Raw genomic sequence first — 22,000 nt, forward strand, 5'->3', positions numbered from 1 at the left:
GAAGTGAGGTGCAAGAGGCTTAGGGGAATTTGAAAGACAGAAGGGAGAGGGAAACTGGGCTGTATGCTCTAAAAGTTCCCTAGTGTGCTTTGATTTACTTAGGTTTCAAAGTAGGTAAGTCAGAGTACACTAGAGAACTTTTAGTAGATGGCAGCAGAGTCCACATGGATATTTAGTCCATGGCAAGCTAGTGCAGGGTAGATTTATACCCCGGCTTGCCAAAAACTTGTGTAGACAATCCCTGAATATGAGGTCTCAGGATTTTCATTTCCATGCTCCATTTTCTTTTTTGTTTGTCTAAATTCCAGAGAACTGTCCCAAAGTGGAACTATATCAGTTGTTCTCTGTGTCCACTGATGGTGTTACAAGAAGTAATGAGTTTGATCTGCAGCAAGGGAGATTTAGGTTATATATTAGGAAGATTTTTCTAACTATAAGGGTAGTCGAGCTCGGGAAAAGGCTTCCAAGGGAGGTTGTGCAATTCCCATCACTGGCGGTTTTTAAGAACAGATTGGACAAATACCTGTCTGAGATGGTCTGGGTTTACTTGAGCCTTAGCGCAGGGGAGTGAATGGATGACGTCTCAAGGTCCCTTCCAGCCCTACATTTCTATGATTCTTTGATAAGCGAAGGGAACATTCTTGACCCAAGGAAACTGCCCCCAGCATAATTACATGCTTACTTTTCTTAAACTGGCCACTGGATAGCGTACAGTACTGTACACTCATTAATAAGCCAAATATTTTTGGTAAAAAAGTGACGCATCAAAGAGCGGGGGTCAGCTTATAAATGGGTCTACACCAGAATTTGATTATTTTAAACTCTATGGAATCATTGAATTGAATATTTATTTACATGGAGTGTCTGCAGGCAGGGAGACCCTCAGCTCCCTGTGGCCCTGGTTCGGCATTCCCAGACAGTGGGAGCTGCAGGAAATAGATTGCCACTTCCTGCAGCCCCCATTGGCTGGGAACGGCAAACTGCAGCCACTGGGAGTTGAGGGGCTCCGTGCCTCTGAATGCCCCAGGTAAACAAAACATTCAGGCCTGCTAGAGGCTTACCCTAACGGGCTAGGAGCCAAAGCTTGCCAACCCCTGAAATATAGATTGGCTTATGAAAGAGTCATACCGTTTTTGCTATTTTTACCTAACCATCTTGGGGGAGGTCAGCTTATAAATGAACGGGCTAATGAACAAGTATATACAGTATTTTACGTGCACCTCAGTGAACAGCTGATAGAGATATATCATCTTTGGTATAGGTTTGCATATAAAGTCTCCAAGCCTTCTTCTCAATAGACTTCCACTGAGGGGAAAAAAATTATCTTTGGTGGCAACTTCTGAAGGTCCTGAACTCCTGAAAGAATTTTGACCATCCAAAACCTGGAGCTTGGGTATTCTCAACTCCAGTTTCTGGATGGTTGTTTATTGCCACATTGTGCATTAGAATGGGGGATAACACACTGGACCAAAAGATCAAGCTTCCTATCCACAAGCTATTCAAGAGAATTACAAATCTGCGTATGCAATAAACCCAAGGTAATCTTTTTGCCATAAAATGATGCAGAATCATCTTAGCATGCCAGCCTGCCAATTCGCTGGAGGAGAGATGCAGTTCTTCTGGAAGGCAGAGGTATTCTGCAGTAATTTAGCATCAGGCCAGATGCATGATATTAGTTTGGCAGAATTACTTTATCGTTTCCCTGTCCAGAAAGTCTGCTGCCTTTCCTCTTTTCAGGCTACATGTAGTATATATTTCAGATTTCGGCAGTTGACCGATTGTCTTGCCATATGCTATTTAAAACATATTTCTCTGCGTTCCATGCTTTTGAATAGAAATGAAAGAGAAATGAAGGTGCCTCTTTCATGGTTCTGGGGCTCTCAGTCAGGTTTCAGGCTTTGCCATCACCTTTCTTGGGGAGGGACCAGTCCCCCTATGCTTCATTGTGTTTACCCAACAGGTCTGACCTTAGCCCTGATTTCGCAGTTTTGCCCTCTCTCACAAAGGCCTGTGAGAATATGCAGTAGTGACCAACCAGCTTTCACAGAGCACAGTACATTTATTTTAGGACAAAAGCATTACAGAGAGAACATATCATAAGACAAACTGTCTTCCATGTGGGGAATCTCAAAGTCCTTCTAGCAGGGTTTGCCCTCTAGGTTACAATCTCATGTCAGTTTTGGATCATAATGAGAAATGCCACAAGACTGTTCAGGTGGACATTTTATACAGTTGTGGACCTTTGTTTTCCCCTTGCTTCCTAAAACAGGTAAAACCAGTAAATGCTCCCACTCCCCAGGGAGTGAAATTTCAAAGGCTGGGTGTCTGCTAGAGCAGTGTGAATACCAAACAAAAAAAAATCCAGTAATTAAATTTTCATTTAGATCAGAGATAAAATATTTTTGGTGTTCTTGACAAAGGAAAAACTGAAAAAAAAATCATTCATGTAGAACTAAATGATTTGACTATGAACTCAAAACTACATTTCAAAATGAAATGTCAGCATTTTCTAAACAAAATGTCAATTTGAATTATTGCATTTGAAAATTTTAGTTTTGAAACAAAATGTCATAACTGTTTTGACACTTCCCAAATCTTTTTTTTTTCCAACCAAACTATTCGCCGATCTTTTTCAGCTAAATTTTTATTCATTGAGGAAAAAATTGCTCAACTCTAATATCTTTATAACTGGCTTTGGAAACTTTGCATTAATTTCCCCTCCCCTCCTGCCAATTGTAGATTCCACAAGAAACCCACCTAACAAGCCAGAAATACAAAGATGCATATAACACATATTGATATAAAAGCCCCATGAATATTCTATATGCTGTAGCATTGGGTACACCTCAGTGTAGTAGTCTTTTGAAATTTCCATGCTTCCTAGTGATGCTTCTGTCGCAATGCCTTTCTTTTATTAAAACTAGGAATTCTAGGCTAGAAGAAGGTGAGAAGCATACCAAACAAGCAGAATGAAATGCTAGAAAATTCTTAGACTTTGCTTAGTTAGCAAAACTAAAAAGAGAACTTTGTTATGAGAATAGAAGTTTATTAGAAAGAGATTATTTTGATGAACAAGAGAGTGAAAGTGTTTTGTCACTTAAAAAGCAATATTTTTGTCCATGCTAAATAAATTGAATTGAAGAGATTTCTTTGTACTATCATTGTGTGGTGTTTGCTAGCAAGGATTACTTTTTGTCTGCACCCCCATCTCTAGTATAAATTATATACACAATCCCTTCCTGTACTTCTGCATTCTCCTATTCATTCTACAGTGTTGGAGCCAGTATTTTTCCATTACAGGCTGCAGTTTTCATTTTAACAGCTTTCACAAGGTCAGTGACCTTTCTGAATTCAACATTGTTCTATACAAATGTCCATACCTTATCTCAGAATCTGTATGTATTCAGAGGATCCCTGAAATCGAGTCTGCTTCTGACCTATTGTGCCAATCTGAATTTACAGCCTTATCACACTGAAATAGTGGTTTAAGGACAAGCTGAGGGGTAGTCTGCTGAGGGCTTGAGAGCTTGTACAGGCTCACCTGTTCCCAATGTGGTATTTCCATACAGGTGATGTGTCACGGTTTACAACTGCAAAATAAAAATGTTACTGATCATCCCTGGTTTTGAAAGTGCCACCGGATTTCAATTTTTTTATAGGAATAGGAAGGATTCCTCCACCCTTCCTCCCTGGTAGGCACAGTGCTGAGTGGGGTAATGGCTACAGTTATTTCCTGCCCCTAACTGGCTGCAGTAACTGAAACCTTAGGAGACTGGGAAAGGGAGCCAGAAATGGCAACAGCTGCACCACAAAAAGAAAAAGAAAAAGAAAAAAAAGCAAAGTAGAGAAGATTAATTAAAGGCAAGGCACTTTACAGTAGGTCAGTCACAAGTTATTGGAGGAAAAAAGTGTTCTGTTGCTGCTATGCATGTATGTGAACTGCATAGCAAACTGCACAGTGAAACTGAAAGCTTGGGAATAAATGTTAGGTGTACAGTACTAATGGAGCAGGCTCATTCTGGTGCTATATTTCAGAAAAAAAATTCTAGCTGATGCAGTCTCTTGGTTTTAAAACTAGCAAGGAGTCAGTGACAATTTTAGCAGCTTCAGTGCCATAGGGAACCACAAACTGAAGCTGTTAATGACTAGAAAAGTGGAAAAATACTGATGCTTTCACAACAAGCAGATCTAAAAACCTGCTAGTGTTTTAATTAAATTAAAAAAAAAATCTCATGTTGAATTTTTATTTTCAAGACTTCTCAGTGATTTCAGTGCAGGTCGGTTCCTAGTAACCTAGTGCTAAAATGTGCCATCATTTTCTGTAGCTTTAAATCCTCTCCACTTTAAGACTCCAAATTCTAACTCCCATTCTTCTGGCTGACATCTTAGTCTGTTCATGAGTTACTGTTGAATGATTCAAGTCATTCCCTTCCCCATGGCTGAGCATTGCCCCAGAGAGCAACAAACAGGTACCAAGGTAGGTATTTAAACATGAGTCTCCTGCATAGCGCTGAAAAACACTACAACTATCCCTCAGGATCAGCCCTAATTCGATATTTTTAGTTTTGTGACTGCTGGTTGTTAGTTTCAATGTTAAAATTACATTCATAAAAGTATAACCTTCCTCTGTTTGCCCGTTTTCTAATTAAGAATGACGCCATGGACCCCGATAGTGAGGATCTATATATCTTAAGTATTTATATTGCTCCCATAACCATAGTACCTGAGTGTATCACAGTCTTTAATATATTTATCCTCACAGCACCTCTGTGAGGTAGAGTACCACTGTTATTCCCATTTTACAGATGGGAACTGATGCAGAGAGAAACTAAGGCCTAGATCCTCAAAAGTAGTTAGGCACCTAAAGACCCACTGACATTCTCAACACTGCCACTCAGCTGCCAGCTAACTTTTTGAAGAGTTTCTGCCTGTCAGCATTCACAAAGCCAACTAAGTGCTGATGCCCCCTGACAGCTAACAAGAAGCTTGGATCCCTAGTTGAAGCCAAAGCCCCAAAGTAGGATCTTACCACTGGAGGTTGATCTTATAGGCCTGCTCTGAACATGAGTAAGGCCTGATACCTGTCAGATCCTACAGCAGGAAAGCTGGATGCAGACCACTGATAGGGTGAAGAGGCAACACATCACCTGCAGAAAAGACATCCAAGGACACAAGGAAACATAAGATGATGTGGATTTAAGTCCCAACTCCGAATCAGGCAAAGCAGGGATTTGAACCTGTCTCTCACATCCCAGGTGAATGCCTTAAATACCAAGTTATAGGTGTATGCATGTGCGTACTCGCTCTCTCTCTCTCTCCCTCCTCCTCCCCCCCCCCCCATCTTGATGTGGAATTGGAAAATCTCATAGGATGGGAAAACCAGGTCTAGTGACCACTTTTTCAGCTGTTAGTGCCTGGGCTACCTGAGCAGCTGACCTGGCTTAGGCATCTACCTCCTGAAGAAGATTCAAAGCTGAACATCCTGAGCAGAGGAGAGGTACCTATCTCTGGCCTATCTCAGCTGCCTTAGCTCTTTCCTATACATTTCCTATACATCTCAGCTGCCTTAGCTCTTTCCTATACATTTCATTCATGGCTAGTTTACACAGCTTCCTGCTCAGCTTGCTGGCCTCTGAGGATCACTTGCCTAGGCACTTGACTCTCCTCATGCGTTGTATGGGGAGCCGGTGTGTCTAACTACTAGGGATGAGGATTCCACTAGGCAGCAGACTGCCAAGGGGTTGGGCAGGCACTACAATGCTGAGCAAATCTGGACCTACGCGACTTTCCCAAGGTCACGCAGTAAGCCTGAAGTAGAGCAGGGCACTGAGCCCAGGCCTCCTAAATCCTAAGCTAGCATCCTTCCTTTAATAACAGGCAAGTCAAAGCAGTATTTTCTGCTAAACATATGCAAGATCAGAAGTCGCAGCTATTAGTTCAATGGATGCACATGAATACCTACAACATATTCACCTGAAAAAAACTCCCCATTTTTTCTAACTGCATTACAGTTTGTCAGAAGCAGTAATGTCCATTTTGGGAACACTGAAAGACAATAATTTAAAATGGAGTGCTTAATTTATGCACATAGCATCAACTGAGAAATTAACAATGAAGACAGAAGAACTCAAACACATAAAGTTAACATAGCTACTAATACTGGAATGAAAATAACCAGTGGTACAGAAAGAATGGATGAATCAACCAATCTAAACTTGGGATGTGAAACAGTAATGAGGACATTTTCCCAGATCCTGCCTCTGGATCATCTTGATGTAAAGTGCTGGGAGTCCATCTGGAGAAAATGGAGCTAGTGATGGGACAAAAGATACTCTGCAGTGGCGGGGAGGGGGAACTGCTGATAGTCAAGTTTAGAGGGAAGGATGAGGGAATTGTTTATGTGTAGGTTGTATTTGAAAATCCAATTTCCAAGCCAAAATCAAGGGCAAAATTTTGATATATGCATTCAGAACAGGGTGGGAACTTCACATTTTCACAGACTAATACATGTAACTTGGAAGAGGAAGAAGTGTAGAATTGTATTTCTTAAAATGAAGATCTGTGTCACTCAGCAGTCCAAACATATTTGGCAAAAACCCTGAAAGGGCATCAGACAGTTTATGATTATTTTCTGAATCAAACATATGGACGTCTGGTGAAACTATTAATTCTTCTCCCAAGTGGCTTCTGCATATTCCCACTTGTAGGACACACTTTTTCCTTAGCCTTTTTTGTGAGTACCACTGAGCTTCCAGAAGAGCAATCCTTTCTGGGACTGCATGAATACCCTTTCACCCTCCCCTGAGAGCGCTGAACATTAGGTGCTCAAGATACAAGCTGAAGTTACTGGTCACTTCAGTTTTTTCCTTTCCATGGAGTAGCTGCAGAGTGTCTCTTCTCAAATCTGGAGAGATTTCTCTAGTTGTTAGATCATTGCAATTTTAGATAGCTTTGATAGCTTTTAGGTAAATTAGATAATCTGAGTTCGTTTCTGCACCACTATGGTTTAAACTCACAGACTGATTCAGTTTTTATTCCGAGCTCATTCTTGCTGCTGCTTATTATTAATCAAGTTTATTACAGTAGTGCCTAGGGAACAACCAAGATCAGAGCCCCATTGTGCTAGGCACTGCACAAACACAGACTCATAGATTCATAGACTCTAGGACTGGAAGGGATCTCGAGAGGTCATCAAGTCCAGTCCCCTGCCCTGAAGAGTTTATAATCTAAATAGACAAAGCAGACCAGGGAGAAAGGGATGTAATATCTAAGCAGAGCATCCAATATAATGTCAACAAATGTGATGTTAGTTCCATGATTTTCTGGGGGTAGGGAGGTAGCTTTAGTTAGGAAGGGATTAGCTAAATGGAAAGACAAAGGAAGGGAGGGGGTGAGCAGGACAGAGCAGGGCAGAAAGGTCAGAGGGACAGATGTAGAGTGAGGCTGAGATGAAGAGACTATGAGACAGGAGCTGGGAAGGGGCTGAAGCACATAAGCAATCAGCATAGAACAGTAATAATATTTTCTACAGTTTTTACTGGATATTTTTTTGTCTGCCAGTCCATGCTTAACCTGCTTGTGTAGCTGCTCCTATTAATTCAATCCCTGCAGTTAAATTCTTCCTCCTAGCTCACGTGTTGGAGGATGGGGATCATTGCATGGGTCCTAGTGCCCCTAGAGTGTATTGATCTCTCTTCCACAATTCTGAATCCAGGGGGTGCTGTGGCGGTGGGGTCACTAGCTGGACTCCATGTTACCCCTCCACTCCACTGCAGTAGTACTTGTTATGCTGCTTTTGCAGCTGGTCTGCCAGTTTCCATCTCTCACTTCAGTGTCCTTGCAGCTTATTATTGCTTTTCATTTGTTCTCCAGCAGCCTGCAGCATAACAATGTTCTAAGCATATTCCAGAACTGAAGGCAGGGTCCCTGCCGTGAACAGAACAGGTAAAATATACTCATGTTGCTCTTCAAGAGACTCGGTGTCTATTTTTTATAAGCATCGTAACAGACATGAGTTTTCAAGTGTAATCATAATGTGGAAAGAATGGAGGCATTTCACATAACCTTAGGAAAGCTTCACTTTCATTTTTCTTTTGAGACATCTCATCCTCTTTTTACTCTTCAGACGGGAGAGTCCCAAACATGTGCTATTTTTAAAAAAGGGGAAATCATGTGCCTGTAATACTGCTTTTTTGAAGATACCATCTTACAAAATTCTCATTTGCCTGCCTGCCCAATCTCCACTCTAATTTCAAGGTTACAACTTTATTTTATTTTTTACTTTTTTCCAGTCAGGTTTGTTTTTATTCTCTTCTGACCCATTTTTGATTTTAGGTTTATCATCTTAAACTTTTCTTTCTGCTCCGTCAAAGGAAGTGACTGAAACATTCCATAGCGCTATATGTGTTCAGGGCACAGCTCCCATTGATTTCAGTTGCAGTTGAGTGCTCAGCGCTTCTCCAAATCAGGCCTCAAGGTATCAAGTTGGGTGACCAGAAAATGCAGAATGCACAATTAGTGACCACCTATGAAAAGTTGAAGTAATTTACTTACATCACACAGGAATTTAGTGGCCAAGGCAGGGATAGAATCCAGATGTCAATGCAGCATTCAAATGCCTTAACCATGAAACCCTCTTTTCTCTTCCTATAGTCCTAACCCTGCGACTGAGTAGAAGTTTCCTTGATAATCACACACAAAAGAAGAGGAAAGAATATTAGTATGTTCACTCATTAACTACCTATTTCAATTTGTGCAACAAGAGAAAGCTGGATGTCTTACAGACAACAGCCTCCTTCACTACACAGCACCGATTCATCCCCGGAGTGTAGGTAAAAACAGCCTTAATTCAGGCATTCCCTAACTTTTAAGTGCCCAATTTTGCAACCTTACAATGTTATTTTAATGTTTTTTGTGTGTAATTATTATTTATGATGGTATCGCGGCACACATTTTACTCTACCAACATCCTGCCTAATTAGCTATTTAGGGTTAAATTGTAGCATTTTACCCTGGCTTCCATTGGTGCATAACTACATAGAACCAAGTGAATTTGGGAAGGCACAATCACAGATTCCTGGCATCTGTGGGAATGTGTCCTCCTCTCTCCCCTTTGTGCCCACAATAAATCCCAACATATTTGGTGATTTAGCTATTTTGAATCTCTGGTAACTTGTACTACGTAAATTTAATCTGCAGATTGTTGCAGCATCTGATGTTGATGTGGTTAACTTGCCATTTTGCTGTAGTCCTGTGGTGCTGCTAGTTTCCTGAATACACGGCAGGTGTTGCACATGTGATTTGAGATTCATTTCTGATGCTGCACTGTGAACCACTTCCTTTATCAGGATTTGTGGTGTTACACTGAGTCTGATATAAAACAACTTGCTGTGTCTTGGCCCTCCATGTAGAAAGCTCCACTTTAATTACTCACCTTATAATAACATATTTTATAATTATCAAAAGTTGTGCTAAAGTAAAGTTATATGCAAAGGGGCACTGTATTTTTCATGGGATAAATTTTTGTCTGGTGTAGCAAGAATTAAAATATTTTCATTTGTTTTAAGGATTTATTGAGTTCAGAGATATTTCCTATGTATAAAATGAAGAATCAGTGTAAAAATGGTCAACTGTTTCAAATCAACATAAATATTTTAAGTACATTTAAAACATTATGTTTCTGGATATTTTCATATATATTTTTTGAAAATGGTGTGGTCAGTTGTGATGTATCAAAATTACTAAATAAGAAGTTATGTAACAATTTTCCATGCCTCTTTTGTTCTTTATGAAAGGGAGATGGAAGCCTACAAAAATATTGAGCGGATCTTGAATGTTTGTGTTTTGTTATGTGCAGGATTTTTTGGAGGAAGATACTATTAATCGTGTGTGTGAGAGAGAGAGAGTGTGAGAGAGATGTATCAATGAAACTTCTTTTCAGCATTAGTTTTTCAGATAATTTTTTTGCTTTTTACTCAATCCCCACCTATCTTAATGAGGTAGAAGGAAATCAAAGGACATATTCAAGGACACAGAATAAGTCAGTTGCCCAGCTGGAGCAGAATCCAGAATATCCCTGACTCCTAATCTTTTGCTCTGATTACTAAGCTTCCATTCCCTATTTTATATTGACGGGCTTTGCAACACCTTAACTGTAAGCAGAAAAGTAAGCAAGCTGCTCTAGTGGAGTTGACTTATTCTGTCTAAGGCTGAACCAAGAAAGTAGCATAAAAACAATACCACCACCAGTTTTCCTAGCAGAGACTACTTGTGAGTTAAGCTCAGCCTTCAACACGAAGTAAACCATAGCTCTCTTGCTGAGTCACTGTGCTAGTTAATGTATAAGGTGGCAAAAAAGAAAGACAGAAAGCCATTCTGCATTGACAGTGCCTCTGATCTCTCACAAGTGACTTCCATTTACTTTAGCAACCTAGTATGTAAAAAATCAGTCTACATACAGATTTTGTTTAATAGTGCAATAGGCAACCAACAGTGAGAACAGGAAATTGTATTGGAATTATTACTGTAGGCAGTAGATATGTATATTATTCACTAAACTACATGCACACCATAGTTCGGAAAAGAATAGTTCAGAATTTCAGAAAAGATAAAAGAAATGCCTTATGGAAGGAATATCATGAGAAGGAATTTGGGCAAGGTTATATTTTAGAAAGTGGAGGTGTAGGTTAGATGAAAGCCAAGGTGTTAACAAATATCTTGGTGTGTGTGAAAATGAAATGGATTATAAGATGACAACATAGGCCACATTTGCAAAACTGATTTCAGCTGCATAGGTATAACATGCACATAACCAAAATCCTGGGCTTTCGTGCAAACCCTAATTTGCATGTAAATATCTATATGAGAATAAGTCAGTGTTAGTGCAAAAGCATTGAAGCTAGTGTGCTCCCCGTGTGGTGCATGTCATTTTGAAAATTTAAATTAAGGAAATCACCAACAGAGAAGTATCCTCTGTGGTACACGAACAACCTGATTTCAAATATGACTCGAAATCCATAAACAAAAATTAATTTAAAATGTTTTTAGAACACAAATTAGGTGATTTTTGAAACTTTTTTTTTACAATTTGTTGAAAAATAGTATTTTTGTAGTTGTTTTGCAAGTGCTAATCAAATAAAATTGTTGTCATTTGTAAAATACTAGCATTATGATATACAAAATATTTTGAATTTTTAATTTTAATTCTGTTCCTCTGTTTCCAAAGAAAAATCTGTAATTATCATAGGTTCAGTGCACTTGGGTCAAATTTCTGCTCTTGCCCCATTTGCTGCTTGTGCTTCATTTTAACTCTAGCTGAAAGCTAGATCCAAAATGCCTTTTACACTCTTTCTTGTTCAGTTCACTTGCATTCATTCCTCTATTACAGCCTAATATTTTCTCTACTAGTTCTATAGCCCATCACCTAGACTATAGCTGTAACTAAGCAGTAGAACTACTGTACAGCTTTTCATTTATAATATACTCAGCTGCTCATTTTATTCATCTGGGAACTGGCTCATGTAACATTTATAAGGCAGAAGAGAGATGGACTGGATATTTTGTATTTTATAGTTTCAGGTTTTCTATATATTGTACCATAACTCTCTTGCTTACTTTGTAACAAATAAAAAACCTGAGTTTTTTTGTATAGGGAAAAAAACCTAAGGTTGGAGGTAGACATATGGCAAACAGTTCTTCCAATTGTCAAAACAGATGTTTATTACAGAAATGGGTGATGGATGATATTGAAAACTGTAATGTTACTTTGCTGGAGAGATTAACTGTATGATACTGTATGGGCACAGATCAAAGGAACTGAGCTGTAACTTTTTTCTAAAGGGAACAATTTAAACTGCAGTTTGTAAGATTCCTTCAAACTTTGTGCTTGCCTAGCCTGATAGTGAAAGTACTGTTTTAAACCTTTATTTTAATAGGCTAGGACTACAGTTTTAAATTAATCGGTGAATAAGATTTAAAGAGAAAAGAGTGCTCTGCACCTTCGAAAATCAGGTAGTTTTTAGTGTTACAATCAAGTTCCTAATTCTACATTTTATTAATCCATTTCTGAACATATGGGCAGGCATAGAATCACTGAGTCATAGAAATGTAGGACTGGAAGAGATCTCGATAGGTCCAGTCCCCTGCACTGAAGCAGAACTGGGTATTATCTAGTCCATTCCTAACAGATATTTGTCTAACCTATTCTTAAAAACCTCCAGTGATGGAGATTCCACAACCTCGCTTGGTAATTCGTTCCAGCGCTTAATGACCCTGACAGTTAGGAAGTTTTTCTTAATGTCTAATCTAAATTTCCCTTGCTGCAATTTAAGCACATTGCTTCTTGTCCTTTTATGTACTTGAACACTGTTATCATGTCCCCTCTCAGTCTTCTCTTCTCCAAACTAACCACGCCCACATTTTTTCAATTTTTCCTCATAGATCATGTTTTCTAGATCTTTAATTGTTTTTCTTGCTCTCCTCTGGACTTCCTCCAATTTGTTCACATCTTTTCCGAAGTGTGGTGCCCAGAACTGGACACACAAATCCAGCTGAGGCCTTATCAGTACTGAGTAAAGTGGAAGAATTACTTCTTGTGTCTTGCTTATGATATAAAAGATTATTTGTAAATAGATATATATTTATTTGTTTTACAGACTTGTACTGTAACTTGTTTTCTAAATATAGTTGTATATTTTCACCTAAGCATTCAATAATTTATTCATCCACTTTACCATGTGGATTTAGAAATGAAAGGGACTTGGTGTTAGTGTGTGCATCATATGATGCATGCAAATACCATTCTTAACAATGCTGCTTGAAATTACAAAAATTATAGTTGCTCATTTTCTCTGATACAGTGGAATTATAACGTTGGTCAAAGGGGGAAAATTAATAACTACTTTTTATTTAGTATGCACTGGCATCTAAAATAAAAAACTCCAATAAAAGATATCACTCCATTTTAAAATAATACTTAGATTTTCTATCATGTTAATAATGGCCTAACCATAGGAAAATACTTATGCAGTGGTAACCTCAGATTCTTGAGTGAGACTGCTACTGCCAGTGGTATTTTAATGATATTATACAGAAGATATGCAGTGGCAAACAGATGAATTAAAATGACAGGATCTCACAAATGTTCAAATGCTTTAGAGAGCCTTGGGAACTATAAATGATCTCTCATATTCCCATTCTTCTGTAGTATCATGATGCAGGTACTCCCAGCTGCCCTACTTACTGTACAGCACAGAAGTCATTCAAATACAGTAGGTCAGTGCAGTGAATTCAATTATATGGATGTTTTAATGCAACGGAACAAAACTGCCAATAACTTTTTAATAAATTAGTGCACTAGAAACAAATAATGCTTTTGCTAGCCCAAATGGCCACACTGACTTGTGGTATTCTAGTCTCAATTTATTTTGGGAAGCAAAACCATTTTTAGATCAGATTTTTACTAAGAATGCCTGCCAATTGCTCTATTTTAATTGTTCATTTAAGAAGAGGAGGCTGCAATATCTTGTGACTGGAAAGCATGAGAAAGGAGCAAAGGGTATAAACAGACAAGCAAAGCATGCTTATTAGCACATGCAGGAAATTATTTTATGATAAAGATTGAACAGTGGTTGACCAGTAATAGTTTTTCTAAGAGATGCACTTACTTGAACATCTTCAAGTATTCTAATAGCAGCATCCCTCCTCCTGTTGTTTCTAGGAAACTTGACTGTCCTTCAAGTCCCTCCTCATGAGTCAATATTGTGTTCAGCATTATGCTACTAACCTTCATTCTGCCTGATCTCCTGATCACTCCTGCACCTAATCATTTTCTGTTATTCCTCTTCTACGAGCTACATTTTATTGCTGAATGATTTTTTATAATTCTTCTCTCTACCCTCTCTCACTCCCAATTTTTTTTAAATTAAATATGAAACTCATTAGCCATAATGTAAGAACAATAAGCCACTGTGGAAAATGAGGGAAATATCTGTATTATTTTTTATAGATATCAAGTGCTCCTCAGTTTACTTGCTCAGTTTTGTACTGCTGCCTACCTGGACTCAAAGGGTTAAGTCACAGACCATGACTTTAATTCAGTCACCATATTTAAAGATAATACACATGAATTCCTTGGAAGCTTCACCTCCAGCTGAAGTCTCCCTGACAACTCCAGGGGAGGGGAGGGGAAAGAAATTGCTAGGAAGAGAAATAAACCTGTTCTGCCCAGAGAGCAAATGAAGGGGCTTAGGGGAAAATCAGGACAAGATGTTTGAACTGGATAAAATGTGGGCCTCTGGAACATAGAGAGGGATACAAAGAGCATGCTGCAGCAATAGTCTGTTACTTCCATTTCTGGGGTGAGAGAAACTCGGAGTAGAACCCACCAAATCTGGCAAAGAAAGATTAAGGTTTAAATAAGGGGGACATATATGTATAGACCTTTACTGTTTAAACACTTTGCTCTGTGTGCTGCATACCTTTTGGGTGAATAAATAATGTTTTGTTTTGAAGGTGTTTTTGAGCCCCTTTAATCAACTTCATAGTTTGATTCCTGGAGGAAAATTGCTTACAGATGCCAAACCCAGTTAAATGGCTCAGTGAACACGGAACTACATGGTTCCACCTGGAGAGAGATGAATGTAGTGAAAGCTGCCCACAGAGGGGTGTACTTGAGAGGGGCTAAAATGGGCTTAAAGTGCATCTCACTCTCTCTAATAACAGCCACTCTGTGGTGTGGTTTAGTAGGCTGTTGACTAACATCCTGGTGGTTGAAGGAACTCTGCTTCTACAGTGGGTTGGAGGCATCCACATTTTGTGTGCTAATGTATACAGTGCAGCTGATTGCTGTATTAATTCACAATTCAGTCACATGATAAAATATAATAAGCCTCTCTTTCTTTATTTTCAATACTCAGTTTGTCTGGGGACTTTTCACGTTACATAAGCATAGACTGCCCTCAGTTTATTAGAACCCCTTGTTTTTTGGTAAAGCCATGGCTCTCAAGTGGCTGATTAGCTGGGTTAATTTCATTTTGTGTAGCTTGTAACACAGGTCCATTTAAAAGTATCTGAAGCATGTCCATGGATTTCTCCTTATGCCTCACTACATTTGCAAGTTGACAGTACTCTGCCATGCCTTATTGCTTAATTATGAGGGTTAACTGACCACTTCCCAGAAATAGTGGAAAACAGAGGTCAACAATCACTGATTAAACACAAAAGAAGATCTCTCACAACTTTGTCTTAAATCCACCATAGCAACATAATTGCATAGCTCATATTCTTTGCTTCCTCAAGAAGGGGCAAACTTTATCTCCACCCCCCATAAAATGTGTACACCTGTTCTTTAAGTTCATCTTAATTGTAGTTCAACCCATCACATGTACTCCCAATTGAAAAGATCAAAACAATTGAACCAGTTACCTAATTAAAGTCAATGCAACCATAGGAATAGGGAACAAATGTTCAATTTTGCAATGTCTATTGCAGGATTAAAGAGTTTAGCTATAATTTGATTGTAATATATGGATGTAATAGTTTAGCTCCTTAGACGAAGCAAATTTTTATGATAATTCAGTAACCCACGTGACTTCTAAACTTTCAGTTTGTATTTTCATTTCTCCAGAGTGATGTATTGTTTGATAAAGTGCATCTATTTTAGAGTATTTAAGTATCCATTCATTTTAATGGAATTGGTTCTAATATCCATTCCAAAGGATATTTTAGAACAGATTTGATTAAATTGAATTTTTCTCTTGTTTGTGGTTATTACCTGAAAGCTCTTTTTCTGTCCTTACAAGATTTTATGAAAATAGAAGCTGTAAATATTGAATAGTGGCAATATATAATCTGTGTCTAAGCAGCTAACATAGGTTTTTGTGAGAAAATCTATGTTTTTTGCTGTAATTTATGGAAATTGCATGAGAGCAACTGAGAATAGTTGGGAATTCAGTATAAGCATATCATTGAAATTTGAATACACTTAATTTTTTTGAAGCAGTTGTGACACAGTATGTAGCACTGATTAAATAGGCCCTGAAAAGAAAAATCAGGGGACCCAGGTCCCTGTTCTTCTCTTTAGGGTTGCTGAGAAATTGTCTTTTCAAAACACGTGTGAGCAGTCTTCTTTGACAAACCTAACTTGTACATGGAATTGGTAAGGAAGAAGTATCATAAACTCACTTTATTATGTACTATTATTATGTGCATTGCACAATCTGTGAGGTGTAAGAGGGGGTGGAATGTATCCTTAGCTATTATGTCCTGTGCCAAAAGCAGGAATGCCTGCTGCAGTCTCACAAGTTGAGCTCAAATGTCCCCTTCTGCAAAACTTGCAAGGCCATTACTAGCAGGTGGGTAAAGGGAGGAAAACTTTTAACAGAGATGATAATTAATCACTGAAACAATTTATTAAGGGATGAGGTGGATTCTCCACCACCTGACATTTTAAATCAAGATTGTGTGTCTTGCTATCAAATATTCTGTAGCTCAGACAGAATTTATGGTCTTAATGCAGGAATTACAGCGTGAATGAATACTCTTATGCAGAAGGTCAGACTAGATAATCATCATAATCCCTTCTCGCCTTGAAATCTATTAAATCTTCATCTTGTTCAGAGGGATGAGGTTTGGAACCAGGGTTCGCTTCAGGCAATTAAACCGGTGGCCATCTCTGGAATTTCCTGGATCCACACACAGGCAGGGGATTCCACAGGAATCTTAGTGTCTCCACAACAGTGCTGGGGCCCTTAACTCCTTTGTAGTGCAGCTACCATTTCAATGAATCATGATCCATATCTTCCACTCCTTCCTATTCACAGATCCCTGGACTAGTGCGGAGCCCTGCATAGATCCAAGAAAGGGGCTATTGATGCAGCAGATACCCATTCTCTCCTGTAGAGGAAGCGATCTGAATACAGATCTAGAGGTCAAAATCTGAGCTATTGTCATTACACACAATTGACCTTCAGAGTCATATAAAACAGCATGAAATATTGTTGCAGGAAAGCGATTTTAAACTTCAAAATGCACCATAGTGTAACCATGATAATTTAGAGAGATGTTTATGTATATTATATCAAAAACACCTATGTTAAAAGAATGTTAATGTTGCAAAATCAAGTACTCAAAAATTAGGAAATACCAGAATGCATTTCAGTACCAAGGCAACCTTAATTTGGCCCCCTAATGCATATGTGTTATGATACAGTCTTTAATTACACGATCACAGCCCCCCACCTCACTCAGTGAAAGGGCAGTTATTCAATATTTTGTCTTATCGTTCAAATCTAGTGTATGGCCCTAAGTGGTGTTTACTGCAAACACTTTGCTGCATACATAATTATTAATTTCCTCCTGGGCATTTCTGTGGTGCTCTTGACAGCATATTTCAGTGCTTGAGAAACATTAATTAATTAATCTTCACAATACCCCTGTGAGATTAGGTAGTAGTATTATTCCCTTTTTACAGAGAGTGAACCAGGGCACAAAGGGATGAAGGCCACCATTGTCAAATATGTCTAATAATTTTGGGTGCCCTGCTTAAGACTGAGGGCCTGATTTTTCAGAATACTTAGCATTTTTATAGTACTTTATATGTGTTCAGAGCATAGCACCAATCAACTTCAGCTGCAGTGATCGAAAGGGGCAGACCTGGGTTTCAAAGGCCAAATCTCTCACATTGGGCACACAGAAAATGAGGAATACTCAGTAACTAGCTCTGAACGCTCTGGTTTACGTGACTTACCAAGCATCATACAGGAACCCCGCGACAGAGGCAGGGATAGAATCCAGTTTTCCATGGTGGCATTCAACTTCTTTAACCATGAGAGCCTCCTTTCTCTATCTGCGTTCTCTGCCTCATTCATGACACACCTTCCAACTTCTGCAAAAAGAGACAAATTCTATAGACAGTATAATTCACTCTGATGTATCCACAGAGCAAGCCAATCCTGTGCACTGAATGAGGCAGGGGTCCTGTGGAAAAAATAGTATGTGATCATGTAATGCTCAATGCACATGCATAAGGGAGCTGAATTAAGGGTCTGGCATTTCCTCACTTTTGAGTGCTTGAGTTTATAACCTTAAGTTTCTTTTAGTATAGTTTTTAGGATTTAATTTCCCACATCTTTGTAAAACAAACTGGAAAAAAAATGCTGTCATGTGGAACCATACAGACCCCCTAAAGTGGGTCATCAGCAGGGTTTGGACCTTCAGATCCCAGCACACACTTTTACCACTTGAGCAAATGATGTAACTGATAGCAGCAGTAGTAGATTGTTAACCTCTATATGGACTGAGCACTAGAAGGGGATGAGAGAGACACTTTGCCAGCGGCTTTCAAAGCTGTTTGCTGACAGGAGATGAATGGTGAGACTTTGGACTCCTAGGTGCTGGAGGGGAGCATGCTCTAGCAGTTACAGAACTTTTGACCCCTCCTACCCAAATATGTCTCTGTCTGCCCTCTGCTTATGTCCATCCCACCCTCTCCTCCTACCCACCCTGCAGCCATTGACTCCTGCCCCTCCAGCTCCTACTCTCCTCTCCCTCAGTTTCTCCCCTGCTCTCCTATATTTCCAGTCACTTCCCATCTCCTCCTTCCCTCTCGCTCTCTGTTTCTATCCAACTCAACACATCCATGGCCCAGTTACTGCCCTTTCCTACTTTGCTCCTATCCCCCTGTCTCTTGCTTCTTTCTTGGTCAATTCCATCTCTGAGTTCTTGTCCCCGACAGCAGTTCCTGCCATTCCTCCCCCTCCCCCTGTTCCCATTTACTCTTTCACCTCCCTCCCACTCCTCTTCCATTGCTTCTGTCCAGCCTCCCCCTCATGTTCCTGTCCCCACCAACTTTCCCCCTCCTCCAGTTCCTGTTCCACCTCCCCACCCTCTAGACCCTGCAACCCCTGTCTGCCCCTGTACTCCTCTGCTTTGTAATTAGGTTGCTTCCTCCTTCTCATGATTTCCTGACTGCCAGAATTAAGGACACAGGAGAGAGTGTCCCCCTTTGCTAACGCATCACCTGGCAGCCAAGAGGAGCAATTACAGGGAAAGTTCTGCTCAGCTCTTGCAGCCCTTAGCTGGAGCATGCTCTGTGTAGAAGGAATCTTCAGAGAATTTAGCTACCAAGCTCTAACAAACTTCAAAGCATGTGCAAACAGATTTTTTTTTCAGTGCTTGCAACTTGGCCAGATTTGGGCAAAAAATCATGGGGATATCAAAAGGCACATCTCTGACACAACATTTTAAATTTCTGCTCCAAAGCATGTAGGTGCTAGTGCTTCTCAACAAAACAGTTGTAAGAATTTTTTTCCCATGGGCAAAACATCATATTTTCCCCTAACCTCATTCTCAGAAATGGCTGAACTGTTTTAGCTGATACTTAAAATTCACCCTGAGGCAGACATCTGGTATGGAAAATTTCAGACTAACTGTTAAAGGTTTTCAGTTGCTTGCAACTTTGCCAACAAGGTTTTATAATGGGAAGTGTCAGGGCAACCTTAACTATACGTAGTGCCACCTATAATCTGTTTTTTGAGAGATTTCATACTGTTTGCAATATTATTATAGAAAATAAAAAATATTCCCTTAAGTTAAAATACCAGGGCTATAGATACTGCACTTGCAAGTAATGAAAGTGATGATCAACCATGCAGTCATTTTACCTTCTGCCAGAAACTTAACAATTTTACTGCAAAAGGTCTATAATATAAAATCAAAATTACTGATACACTGAAACAGAGAACTGTTGACTTTATGCCAATCCTTACCTCATTCCCATAAATCTAGTACTCACACTTTTACACAATTCTATTTCAGGTAAATGTATATGTATAAGAATACCGAGAAATTATAATGCATTACTAGCCCAAAAAAGAGCCAAGGTCAGCATACCTTTCAGATTTGCATGTGCAACATAATTTAGTAATAAAATGCTGACCTTTTGATAAGCACTTCAGATTTCTATCTTTTGTTTAAAAAAAGAGTCGTTCAATTGTAAGTCTCTATAAACCTCTTGAAATTGCTGCCATTGCTTTCTGAGCTTCTTTCTTCAACAGCTCTGTATTTATTTTCTCTGATCTTGGAACTCTAAAACTTGGGTATATATAACACCATAAGTGAATCATAGAAATTAGTATAACTTATTCACAAGCAGAAACTTGCTGAAGAATGAAAGTGTCTTTCAGTGGAGGCCAGTTAACAACTCAGAAATATGTTTTGTGACTTTCATGAAAAATCTTCACCTTTAAACTTCCCTTCCCTTGGAACTGAACAGCTAGGGGATCCAGCCAGTCCTGCAGTGCTATATAATCTTTAATTATGATCACCTCACCTGATTTATGTCACCCATAGTGGAAGGTTGTTAAGTCATCTAGTCAATCCCCACCAATGCGAGATTGATTGCTGCTGTACATATTTAGTGCATTGTCAAGTTTTAGATACTGAGAGTTTTTCCACTGATGTCAATGAGACGACATGTAAAGTTAAGAGTGTGCATAAGTCTATCCAGGACCAGGGCCGTAGTTTTAAATGTCTCAAGCAATGAAACTTCCACCATTTCCTTTAAGAGACTATTACATAGTCACTGTCAGGAAATTTTCTTCTATATCTGGCCTAACCATTTTCCTGTCTTAATTTTATCCTATTACTCATAGTTAAACCTTCATGTACCACTTTTAAGTAATACTCACTCACATGCTTAAAATTAGACATATGCTTAAGTAGCTTGCTGAATTGGGGCCTTGGACTTGACACTCTGAAACTACACCTAGACTTTATATCCACTTTAGTTGTCATTTATGGCACGTCTGCACATGCAGTGCTATAGTTGTACAGCTGCACCAATGCAGTGTATCTGGTGAAGATGCTCTGTGCCAATGGGAGAGAGCTCGCCCATCGGCATAATAAACCCACCTCTGCAAGTGGCAGAAGCTATGTGGCCAGTGCTTATGTCGGCGGCTGGTGGTTTATTCACACCCCTGAGCAACATAAGTTGTGCTAATATAAGCTGTAGTGTAGCCATAGGTTAGTCAAATTATAGATATATAAAGCGAGGGGAAGCAGAACACAGGAGGATGGGGCAACTAGCACCCCCACAAGGGAAATATTGGGGGAGGAGGGCTGATGTATGTTTTCACTCTGTCCTCCCATATCTCATGGAGGCAAGAGTAGGACCTGGAGGAGGGGCTGGAGCAGTTGCCACAGCGCACGAGATCATGCTAGCCACTGGGGAGCAGGTAGGAATAGCACTCCTCTCCCAGCCACCATGGGTTCTGGAATAGTGGCAGGAGCACATGTGCCAGCTACTAGGGCACTTGCACCTGGGTAGGGGATAGAAGGGTGTCAGTGCTCAGGGTGCCAGTCACTGAGGAGTTGGATGGAGGACAAGATGCCACCCACTGAGGAGCTGCCATAGGAATGTTAGTATGAACTGCAGGGTTGCCCCTTCCCAGCCTGGAACTAGCTGCCTTCTTTCCTGCCCATCCCCTGAAGCTCAGTAGCTCCCCTTGCTCCCTTGCCTATTCTCTGTCACCCCATAGCTTCCACCCCTCTTATATAAAGAAGTTATTTTAATCTTTCCTCATAAGTCACTGTCTCCCGCTCCTAATCACTTCTGTTCCACTTCTGTGAACTCCCTCCAGTTTGTTTATATCTTTCCCATAATGAACGTGCCTGAACAGACTGTAGTATTCCAGGTGTGTTTTCAACAAAACTGCATAGAGAAAAAACTATTATGCCATCCTGCTCTACATTATAATGCCTCTGCGTATGCAGCCCAAAAAGTTATTGACAGTTTGTGCTGCCATTTTACACTGAGTAATTAAGGCTAATTTGTCCTCTTATCCCTAGGTTTCCTTCAACATTACTGCTTGCCAAGTTTCCCTCCATTATTAAAAAAAAAATGTGTGGATTGTTCCCTGGGTGCATTTTCTTATTTTTTTTTGAAACTTGAACTTCATTTGATTTTCTGTCCATGTTTCTAATTTCTGTAGATCCTTTCATA

At 39.5% G+C, this 22,000-nt stretch overlaps 1 protein-coding gene and 1 pseudogene across 1 annotated transcript in view; one reads left to right on the plus strand and one right to left on the minus strand.

Moving 5' to 3' along the window:
* Positions 1–22,000, plus strand: part of NR3C2 (nuclear receptor subfamily 3 group C member 2) — a 265,632-nt gene that overhangs the window by 158,076 nt on the left and 85,556 nt on the right.
* LOC115651962 lies at positions 2,851–3,584 on the minus strand (annotated as a pseudogene).

Source organism: Gopherus evgoodei, chromosome 5 (genome assembly GCF_007399415.2).
Source record: "Gopherus evgoodei ecotype Sinaloan lineage chromosome 5, rGopEvg1_v1.p, whole genome shotgun sequence".
Classification (NCBI taxonomy): domain Eukaryota; kingdom Metazoa; phylum Chordata; order Testudines; family Testudinidae; genus Gopherus; species Gopherus evgoodei.